The sequence below is a fragment of the Bombyx mandarina genome, chromosome 20 (assembly GCF_030267445.1).
Source record: "Bombyx mandarina strain Sakado chromosome 20, ASM3026744v2".
NCBI lineage: Eukaryota > Metazoa > Arthropoda > Insecta > Lepidoptera > Bombycidae > Bombyx > Bombyx mandarina.
Window position 1 is genome coordinate 8,800,896 of NC_143226.1, and position 12,575 is coordinate 8,813,470.

The window sequence follows — 12,575 nt, forward strand, 5'->3', positions numbered from 1 at the left end:
GGCGAAGGCAGCGAACACTCCACATACTCGGAGGAATGTGGTCTATGCTGACTCGCTCTGGTGTTATAAAGAGTAAATATAGTTGAAGTCCATAGACACGGTCATAACCAGAAACATTATTACGGTTCAGTCGGAATTTCCACCAAGTATTTTACAGTTATTTTCATGTACCCATTTGTGAGTCAATAGTGAATACTACTGTTTACAATGTTCATCTTTAATTCGTTTTTATTTGGTAACATAAATTTCATAAATAATTACGATATCGCGTCTCTAAAGTTGTGCATCAGGTGTACGAAACATTGGAGATCTACGAATTAAGCGTATGGTTCGGACATTCGTCTCTAAGTTCCGCGAAAACCTCAGCAAAAATACTACAGGCTTATAACATGGTCAGAAAATGTTCTCGAGCAAGTTGACGTAAGCAGATCCTGCAGTGCCGCCAAAATAGGTGATATGACAAATTGAGAAGTCGTTTTCCTTGTCCAGCGTCACGGAGCTGACGGAGCTCACGGAGACGCACGCGGCTCATGCGGCTCTCACTCGGCGCCAGTCGCCCTCGAGCCGCCGCGAGGTTGCTACCTATCGCTCTCGCGCACAGACCTGTGCAGTATCCACCTGTGCAGTGCTACAAACGTTATGTGCTGTGTATTATGTGTATTTGTGTATAATTTTTATGTGTATTTTGTGTAGTTTACGTTTATAATAGTACGGATGTCCTTCGGTGAGTTGTGTTTTTTTAAAGGTTTTATTTGCTATTATATTTTTATTGCGACTTTTTTCTTCGTTATTATTTAGGTATATTTTATGATAATTGTAACTAAAAACAACTTTTCGAACGAAATAAAAATATGATTACCATAACTGGAAATCTTGTGAAGTTTTAAGGGAACACCAAACTATACGTTGCCTCATGAGCCCTGTGAAAGAAATATCTTCAAATGCAGTTTGAGCAGTGTCTGGCGATAGACCGCAGTTTGACTTTACCACTGGCATGAGTGATGTCCATGAGCGACACTGACTACTTACCGTCAGTTGACCCGGGCGTATAATAATAAAACGCACCTTTGTTAGGCTGCAGAAACAGGTAGGACGATACATCATTGTATCAGGGTCACAGAAACACCTGTCACCACATATTATCTACTCTATAAATTCTGCGGGTCTCATTTAATAACACGACATTGTTTATTCAACAAGGAAGTTCTTAGCGTGGACACGATAAATAAATAATTATTAAGAAAATGCCCACTCCAGGATCGAAATGTGGCACAACACACTGGGCCTCTTGGATCTAAAACTAGGGATCCGAAAGTTAAGTTAAATTAGTAGACTTAAAAACATTACGGCTCGAACTGGACCCGTGTACGGACGGAGCGGACATTTGAATGGCGGTTACAAATAAAATTTCTAATCCATTTCTCTAGAGTACGTCTGACAATGGCGAAATCTTATCGGCACAAACGGATTCAGAGCTAAAGTCCTGATCACAATCGGGAACATTACGTGGGCCCGCCAAACCGCGTGATTTGTTTTGTACTACTCTGTGCTTTCTTGGATGCTTGGGAGAGAAAATTAAACCATTAATATTTAACAAAAGTAATAACGTTCCAAATGACACGGTTTTATATTTATTGCTTCACGTACATAGATAAAATAACGAATGTATTTTAAAATATAGCTACAATTAACATTAGTCGTATATATCGACACGTCTTTACTTTTATGAAACCCTGGTACTTTTTGATTTAATGTTAATATCAATTACTTTTATAATAATAACAACCTTAATTTGAGGTGTTGTTTCTGTTTCAAATCATCTGTTATTGCAGTTGAGTTAGACTTATATCATTTCTTGAATATTTTTTTCTATCCACATGTGTATGTGGCTCTGAAGCTATAGCTCGTCTTGAAAATGCTTAAAACCTAGTCTATTCATGTAGTAACAGTTATTAGATACCCTTAAAGCATAACATTCCTTTATCCATTTAAAAGATCAATATTATTATCTCCATCTTGGAACGCGCTTTCAAATTCCGAATACCTACTCGTAGAGTCATTATACAACCTCACCCTTTTTCTGGAGGTTGATAAAGTATACCGGACTTTAGATTTTTAAAAAGATTAATTTGTATTTTTGTATTATGAATGCTCTAAGCGAAAAATAATTAAATGTAATCTCTCGTTACATACCGCTGTACCCACTTCATTTTTTGTAATAACTCAAACCTCGACCTTTACCAAATAAATTAGTATCTAATCAATGTACAACGTGATGTAACATTTGTAGTATTCATGAAGTAACGATAGAAATACACTCCAAAGAATTTTCATATGGTTATGAAAAGAATAAAGTATATAGTTATTATGATATAATGTAAGTACGTCTTACACATCATGTTACCCTGGTACTTTTAATACAAAACAGGTTTTAAATAAAACTGTTAATTCACTGCGAATTCTTCTGCTCGTAATTTGATTTGTGATTTATTAAAATTTAAAGTATACTTCGCGATGTAGCATTTTATTAGCTCATAATATTTTATTTTTCTTGGAACCATTAATCTAAGTTTATGTTTTCTTGGTAATTTGATGTGATTTGATATTTTTATATTGTAACAATCATCCTTAAGATAGATACTATTAATACTGAAATAAATAAACGATATGTTATTCCTCAAATGGGTGAACGTGCTCACGATCCACATAGTGTTAAGCGGTCCTCGCGGCCTATAGATATCACAGAGTAAATGCAGCCTTACACCCAGAAACAAAGTCGAATTCTCAATTCTACTGCATAACAGTGGTCCTACCCTTCAAACCGGAAAGATTCAATCCTATGCTTTTTTTTATTGCTTAGATGGGTGGACGAGCTCACAGTCCACCTGGTGTTAAGTGGTTACTGGAGCCCATAGACATCTACGACGTAAATGCGCCACCCACCTTGAGATATAAGTTCTACGGTCTCAGTATAGTTACAACGGCTGCCCCACCCTTCAAACCGAAACGCATTACTGCTTCACGGCAGAAATAGGGGGTGGTGGTTCCTATCAGCGCGGACTCACAAGAGGTTCTACCACAAGTAAAATGCGGTTGAAATGAGCACTTAGGTACGATAAATTTACCACCAGTAAATGCCGGGTGACGATCGCAATAAGTTATTAAAATACTCAATATTTTGTCCTTGCTGGTATGTGAGTCGGAGAGAAAATCTTACGACTACAGACCGTCAACTGTGAGACACACGTCAGTGTACCTTCAACTCAATATTATTAATTGGAGAATCTGCCATACAGATAGCAGCCGTGTAACTACTAACTGGTTAATTATGTTTTTACCAAATAAAGGAATATTGCATAGAATGATAAATATATCTTTTTCTAAAACGCCCGTACTTCTCTACATTCCTAAAATGATTATTGTCAAATACTTGGATGAGGAAAAGCCGCGGTAATTCAGTACGAACACTCTTTTTAAATTACCGTTCAAAATTCTTTAGGTATAGGTATTAGTCGTCACACAAGTCTTCTGTTATTATGAAAAATATCAAGTATTTTTAAGACACTGAAGTTATATAATGAAATGTAGCCATCGACAACACAGCCCGTTAAACAAGTGCTGTTCAGTGTTCTAAAAGTCTAGAATTTCCATTAAAATTCAGTAAATTAGCAAAGTGACAACCTTACATAATAGACTATCTCTCTCACGCATTACTTATATTCTCCTTTTTCCTACCAAAAAGATTGCGATCCTGACTTATCCTGAGCTTATTTACTTTGAACACAGATCTGGTACTGACACTAAAACATTTTCTTCAGTCTTTTCTTTATCATCCTAAGAATGTTAATATTTTAACATTTTTTTTGCTACTTATTCGCTGGTAGATGATCACAGAGAATTTGCTAACACTAGCCCTAGCAAAAGCAGTGTTTCGTGGAATCTACCATCAGATCGGAATCGCGACCCATTGAGATGATCTGACGAGAAATTCAGTAGGCTGTGTCTATGGGTAGCTAGCATACATTGAATAACATTTCAACTCCAAACATGAATGAACTCCCCTCCACGATGTTTTCCGAGCGCTATGACAAGTCCTTCTTCAAACGAGGCTTGCGAAGAGTACTTTATGGTAGGCAGCGGCTTGGCTCTGCCCCTGGCATTGCTGACGTCCATGAGCGACGGTGACCACTTACCATCAGGTGGGCCGAGCATACGGATGCTCGTCTGCCTACAATGGCAAAAAAAAACCACTACATACATTACCTACTTTGTGATCACGGACAAATCACAGAACAATAAGAACAACAAAAATGCAATATTTATTTTGAATTTTCACACACACAGCCTCTTAAAAGATAATAAGAGAGGAATGAATAATAGCGATAAGGTTAGCATTAAATAAAGCACGGTAAGTGTTATTTCTGATGATTGGGCGATGACGTCACTAGGAGCCGTCGTGGCTTCCACAGCTTCCAGCCCACGTTACGCCCGCGCCTCGCTCCGTCGCCCGGCCCCGTCGGTAATGACAGCGGGACGTGGAAGCGATCGTCTTATGACCGTGTAGCGATTTAACTGCAACGCCTGTATTTATTTAAGAACCCTAAAAAATCAACTGAATATTTTATCGGGTAACGATACTCAAGAGTTGATTATATTTATAAATAATAAAATTCAAAACGTAACATTTTATTTAATACAGTGAGAACGAATAATTCTTAAGGTACAGCTGTGTTTCGGTTTGAAGGGCGGGGCAGACGTTGTACTGTAAAAACTGAGACATAAGAACTCGTATCTCAAGGCAGGTGGTGGTATTTACGTTGTAGATGTCTATGGGCTCCGGTAACCACGTAACATGAGGAGGGCCGTGAGCTCATCCACCCACTTAAGCAATAAAAAACACGTGTGGCAATCCGGGACTGCCGCGGTAAAGCTATTGCATAGCATTTTTTATCAACTTAGGCAATTGTAATTAGACAATAATAATGTAATATTAAAACAATAATAAAATAAGACCGCCCTATATTATAAACATTAACAAAAGCAAAACATTAACTGTCCCTTTTTTATGATTGAAAGATCACTGGAGGCCCGGAGACCTTTCCAGTGTCACCAGGACAGGTGGGCGAGCAAAGGCTCAGCCAGGAGGGGTGGGATTTGCTAACAACTGCTCGAGCGCCTCCGAAGGAGACCTAACAACTCAAGAGCAATTGCTTCGCGAATGAATCTACCGGATCGGAATCGCGACCCGCTGAGAAGATCCGGTGAGAAACTCAGCGAGCTGATACATGGGTTAGGTTGCACGTCGACCTCTTTGTCGAGTTCGACGAGTACGGCTACCGGGGTCCCTAAACCTGCTACTAGTGTTAGAGCTGAAGGCGTGTAATGCAAAGGTTATTAGATCTGATGGATGCGTAAGGACGTGTCTAGGGCGTCGACGGTGACTGGCTCCTGCATGATCAGGATTCGGGGAGTAGTCAGCGGTGGCAACGATAAGGCGATTATCATGACGGTAACTGTCCCCTTCACAGTCATAAACTAGACCGCGCGAGAGAGAGATGGGCAGACTTTTCATGATGCGCATGCAGTGCGATGTCACGCCGCGCACTTATTCACAAATACTACACAAGCGCAATGTGTGAATGTGTTGAACGCGAGCTACATGGTAGGCGGAGTGGGGTGTTAGGTTTTATTTTCGTTACGGAATTTCTTAATTCGGTCGCCGCGCTCAAAGCCCGCGATAAAAGTGCAATAGCTTAAAAATTAAAAAGTATTAGGGCTTCTATTTAGCACTGTCTTCTATTTAGCGCTATCTAATTATATTTTATTTGGTTAGTCGCACATTTGTAGCCTCAGAAAACGAAGTTGTACCTGCATAAGCCCACGGGTACTCTTAACTTTGAAAGTGCAAAAGACTCGCAAATAGTCAACATCTATTAATTGCGCATTACAAAAAAATTAAAAACACTTATTATTAAAATAAAAACATTAATATATATTATTTTAAGTACGCATAATTTATTAAAATACGTCTCATTTAAGCACAAACTATTTGTTCATAATAGTTTTATAATAATCACTTCTTACTCTTCTTAGAGGTCAAAAGAAACGAATCTCTTACATTGTGACTTCGACTGTACTCCGATAAAAACTTGTATTGTACTAATTAACAGTCGAGCGAGTGTTGGTGGATTTTTTACTCTCAGATTACTTAAAATAGCCATTGAAATGTATCATGGTAGTGGCATCGCTTTTTGTGATTATGTCGAGACATGGTCTGTGAATTGAGTGACAAATCTATTTGCATTGTTGAGCTCAGATGCGGAAGCTTGAGGCGCTCGTTGTGTTCAGTTGAGACTGGACAAGAGTTAACAACGGCAGTGACCATGTCATACTCACATTGAGGTCGGTTTAACAGATCAGTTTCATGCCTCGCCTGTTTCATCCAATCAACAAAGTCGACCTTTCGTCTTAGTATCTTCAAAGATATACCAAATAGTCTAAACGTCTATAATTCGACCGCATTTCTCAAAACCGAACTCGGTAATGTAACATAAAGTGAATAACACAATGTCTTACATACAAAATAATGTTAGAGCAAATATGATCTTTATGTTCGGAGTCATGCAACTAATATTCATTTGCACGCCTTCAAACATGCGATGATTATGACCAGAGCTGACCACACAAGTCTATGTTGCGACAGATATAGATAGTTTCGACAAACGACCTTCGAATTAAGCAGGTGATCTTGTCTCACCGACACGCGACTTGTTTGTGCTAAAGACAGGCTTGAGAATACAAATAATCTGCTAATCTGAAATTGCAGGTACCACCTATAAACAAGTGAACCAGTTCACCTGTCTGCTTATTACATAAATCAGTGAATCGTTTTATGGCCTTACAAAATGTCATAGTTAACTTCACGCATTTAAAAATCTTATTGTGACTAGCTAACTGCGTAGTAATAATCACTACATAGTATAAAACAAAGTCGCTTCTGTCCCTATATCTGTCCCTCCCTATGTATGCTTAAATCTTTAAAACTACGCAACGGATTTTGATGCGGTTTTTTTAATAGATAGAGTGATTGAAGAGGAAGGTTTATATGTATAATAACATCTATTAAATAGTGGAGAAATCAATAATAAATTACAGTTTCCGAAGCGAAGCGAGGGCGGGTCGCAAGTATATTATAACAACAGTGTGGAAATATGACAAGAAAAGATTAGTCAATTTTCTGCAAAATCAACTCCAGTTCTTGATGTAAGTTCTAATGTATGATATAAATGATCTAATTTATGCTGTAGATTCTAATAGTAGTTCACGCACAGAGCTGACCAACATGTGAAGTCTGCTCAATGTATTGAATACTACATAATCGCTACTGTTATCTAGATTTAACTTCCTTACTCTATTTCTCGAGCGCTGAGCTGCCTTTCTTTCGGAGAAACTTAAAGAGGCTCCTTCTTGGAGAATTGCAGTACCGAGTGCACTGCAAGCTCCACGTTTAAAAGTAAAAATTAAAAGCATGTGTTAGGGAGGTGAGAAAAGCTTTAGATAGAGATACTAGGTTCCCATAAATTTTTAGCAAACGGATGCTTTCTAATTACTAGTACATATTTTGTAAATTTACTTATTACGTTATCAGTAAAAGCAAATATGAAAATACATTTAAAAAAATATCGAAATTAGGTAGGCGTTTTGAGAATACCGAAAATATTCGCATAAATAAGAGCGGGTGCTCAACATCTCGCTATCTCTCTTACACTTGAGCACTTTTCTGACGGTGACGTCATAAATCGCATTCTGTATCATAGACTATGTACAGCATAATGATTACATAAAATCAAACAAATGTGATTACACCTAAGTATATCGCTATTATAGTAAAATGGTTCTGATAAGATTTGTAGGTACATATATTTCAATGATATTTGTTATTTCCCTTCACTTCCGAAGACAGCCCTGACTTTTAGGGTTACTGTACCTTTGACGTGCCTATTGGCTTAACGAACAGGTTGAGAACAATTCTTGCTAATAGGGCTTTCAGATCGTGTGCTCTATTAATGATAAACACATAATAATGGTCATTTATTATGAACATTACAAAACATTGAAGGACATTCATATATTTATTTATATTTAATATATCTTAGACGGCTGGTAGCTGAATGAGCTCACGGCCCTCCTAGTGTTAAGTGGTCGTCAAAGTTCATAGATATAATAGTGTGATTGCCGCCACTCTGTTAAATTTTTGAACTCTATGTTTCGATTGAATAGTAATTACGTTAATTATATTTTTTGCGGGTTTGTTTTTTATTCTTCGACTTTCGTGTCGTCCTTTGGGTCGTACCGCTGGATACGAGTACAAAAGACATCTTCCTTTAAATCCTGTAGACCACGGCGGCTTCGTATCGGGAGTATTTGCTCTAATTATGGTATAGAGTTTCCGTTAGTTCGTAGTGCCTTCTTAAATAGGCCTCATCTGACTGTCTCCTGTTGGTCTCTGTCGGCAGCAAATCTTGTCCCAAATTGTTCCACATTGTGTGTGTGTGTGTGTTTGTGATACATTGTGAGGCTAAAAACGTTTATTAGACAGTTCATTTATATTGCGACTACGTACTCAAGAAGCTCATTAAGTAAGTATACAAAGCACAGTCAATTTGAGAACACAAACAGAAGACCGATATATTTTATTTAAATAGCGTAATTATAATTTGTTTACAAGCTAAGATTTGTTTACTGATTAATATTCTTATGACATAATTTTTCATAATTCATGAATATTTGATATTTTTAATAATTTAACGGAATATCGGTACAACCAATGATATTTTATATGTAAAAAGAAGCAGATATGTTTCAAGCGCACGTCAAGTGAAGACTCGAAAACAGGCCAATTGGGACGTTTCGTCTTTAGTCGCGTCTAAACAAATGCAATATTAATATAACAAGTGCAATCGTTCCAATTATAGCTATCTTTTTTACTCACGCGCTTATCCCATCTTTTGTACTTTTCATTAATGCTACTTGTCAACATGTGTGTGCACTTTATCGGTAGGTATGTAGATATATCAGATTTGAAGAGTCAGTTACTATGAAGATAACATACCTTTGTCAGCATAATTCGCGTGACGCGTTAACTTCATTTCCACAAATCGTCAGTGCACGATCAACAACCGCGTCACCCGGGTGCATTCATAACATTAACATTTAATTTATTTTCTCTATATTTTAACAATAAACATTTTTAAGTAACATTATCTTTAACTAACAAACTCACACCGCACCGACCCACCGCACCCACCGCATATCACCGAACAACATATCTGTTGTATAAAAAATCATTGGGTACAACACTAACTGATATGTTAATAGGTATTAATAGTTGATTTCTAATATGACATAAGTAAGCGAAAATAATGTTTTAATTTAAATTATTTTGTAATAAATCGTGAAGTGGAAAGTTGTTATTCGGTTTAGAATGTATTGAGATTATTAACTGATTTCAAAAAAGAATAACAAGTTCTATTATGTATAGACTATGTATATATGCTTGAATATTTAGAGTGTTTAATTTTAACGGTTATAAATATGTTTTTTTATTTTTTATATGTTCCATCTACAGCAAATGGAGTTCCTGTGAAATACACTTTTTGAAGTGAAACTTCTTTAGGCGCATGAGGGTAAAATTAAACGGAAGTGACGTCAAACTACTATTGAAATTAAGTACTTGTCAAATGTCAGTCAGTAGTAGTAATTGTTGTATTTTTCCAACTGGAAAGGCAAATGTATCATACCATACAGCCTAATATTTTATAATTTTTTTGTGAAAAATGTTAATAGGTATTGAAATGAAATGAAAATAATTTGGAACATTAATAAAATAGCATGAAATTAAATTAGTCAATTCAATTGGCAAAATATTAGTCAATTTAGAAATCTAAACATAATGTGTGTGTCAAGAGTGAGGTTTGAGATTGACATTTGACAGACTTTTGGCGGGAAAATATCTTCCTTTTTCCCTTCCTCTAAGTCTCGGAAATCGGAAAAGTTTTAGATTTGTATAAATATAAGCAAGACTCATAAATTAGTTCGCCAAAAAAGTTTCACTTCTGACATGTGTACTTTGTACGCACTTTTTTTTTTCAGTGCCACATTGTGACACTAAATTATATTTTATGAATTATATAGTAAACAATTCATTTAAATCTTATAATAACACTGATAAAAATCTTAAAAGCTATCTTCCAAACGACAATAATTGATTTCGTAGAGTTACCAGGATCGCATACTCATGTGTGAGTACCTACTTTTACAAGAGCATTCTGCATAGTGTCGACCTTGTTCGATATACTGGTTTATGATCTAAACGTGATGTACACATTACATTGAATGTTCACACGTTATCATTGCACAAGGATCGCTTTCTTTTCTTGTCGCTGATTGAGACAAGCTAACGGCCCCTTTGATCGTAAATCGTAATATTTTACAATAAAAGTAAATGTTGTATAGAACCTTAAATAACGGCTTTCATCACTAATCATAATTATTAATAGTTTTACTCTTACTACTACTAAAATTAAGGTACTATTGTACTTTTCTTTAAATTGGTAAGTCATCAGTCGACGTCGCCCTAAACACGTTATTACGGATCCTCCCGATCCATTAACGGTGCTTTTAGGTACCACAAGCACCAGTCACTGTCCTTGTCGAACCCGTCGCTTGCGACGAAGGGCTCGACGAGTGAATTAACCCATAGACACAGCCCACTGAGTTTCTCGCCGGATCTTCTCAGTGGATCACGTTTCCGATCCGGTGGTAGATTCTGCGAAGCACTGCTCTTGCTAGGGCCGGTGTTAGCAACACTCCCGGTCTGAGCCCCGTGCGCTCACCTACACGTTAAAGAGAAGCTGAAATAGCCTCTCAAGGCTATCAGCATAGGTAGGGGAAAAAAAAGGTAAGTCATAATAACATTAGACCAACACGCCACCAGTTATCTTTAGTTTATTGACAGAGTTGGAAAAATTTGGGCCATCATCAGTCAGAAGGGTTGAATAGTTGTACGTTGAACCAAAGTAGTGGTTTCAAACTTATGTCTCAAGATCGACCGCGGGATTTGGATTGAGGCTAGTTTACTCCAACCCCAGCTGAACTATGAGCTCGATTGCTTTTTAGCTAATAAGAAAGTATCTCGTCCGATTTGTGTTGTAATCGAATTCAAATTACTCAGAGAAGACGTAAATACCAATTTGCAGCGTAATGTCTTGTAAACTGCGCACAAAGGCGCCTCGTGACGTCACTGCACTCGCTCTCGCCTGTTTGAGGTCACCTTGGCTTATGCAAATGCCACAGCACTGTCCATATTGTATCATACTTACCAGTCTATTGCATTCGCTCCCGTCGGAGAGCGACCGTTGTGACAAGCTACCCTGCCCTCAGAAAATAAAATAGAAGCACACGTCTACTTGATATGTTTTGTATATTCTTTACAGGATATCCCGAGTCGCAAACGCGGTTAAGGTTAATAACTATGTAGTTCAAATATCAGAAATTATATACGAAATATAAACGCGAAATTAAATTGTGGGCGTTAATTCGGTTTTTAATGGTTTTCTAGACAAGAGTCCGTAATCCTGGGCTGCTCCTACCCACGTGATTACGTGTTGGGCGCAATATACTAACTACCGCTGGACAATCTTTTCAATACTCGCATCAAGAAGGACATTTTAGAATATGAACGTGGGAGTTGGATTAATGTTCCAGGTCGTAGGGTTGAACTCCGTTATCGAAGGCCAAGGGTGCGTCCGTATAACAGAGATGATGTGATCAACTCTAATAACTTCTAATAACAATGAAACACACAGCACAAACCATAATTCCGTGAACGGCCACACGACGGAGGAACAAGATTGTGTAATAAAGTGAGGCATGCAATTCCGTAAATGAACACTTATGATGGGGCTTACTAAGCCCTGATTGGTGTTGATACTCCATCGTTCTTGGCTTGTATGTATGCATGTATGTATGTATGTATCTATTCGTGAATAAGTGGTATTTTTATAATTATCGCCCATTTTTCCCTAATAGTTGGATTATCACGAAACTATATAGGCATATTTTTGGGTAATATTCAAGACAATACAATAACATGTTACCACGAGATGTTCTAATGATGAACCTGTGCAACGGAACTCTTCGATGGCTACTAGTAAATTCACCGAGTGTAGAGTTCTTTAGATTCGTCGTAAGAGTACTTACTATTCACTATCGAATCAAAAATAAAGATGTCTCTTCTAAACATTAAAATAAAATACATCGTTTCATAAAAAATACCATGTAACAAACAATTTGTCGTCTTTCAAACAAACAAAAAATTAACAAAAACAATCTGTCAAAAGACTATATAGGTAAAACAAAATAAGCAAATGGAATCTTTTGTTCGTATCTATGGTAATGACACGAGTCACGAATGACATATGTCAACGACAAAAGCATTTAATTGCTTGACACGTGAAGTTGTTTAAAGAAGCTAGTATACGATGGAACCAGAGAAAGCAGTCTTGCGTTTTACT

At 37.3% G+C, this 12,575-nt stretch overlaps 1 protein-coding gene across 1 annotated transcript in view; it reads left to right on the forward strand.

The window, feature by feature from the left end:
- Positions 1 to 527: 527 nt before the first annotated feature.
- blo (bloated) overlaps positions 528 to 12,575 on the forward strand; it is a 93,222-nt gene continuing 81,174 nt past the window's right edge. The window contains exon 1 of the mRNA XM_089735698.1: positions 528 to 724. The gene's annotated coding sequence lies outside the window, so the exon portion shown is untranslated. The remainder of the gene's footprint in view (positions 725 to 12,575) is intronic.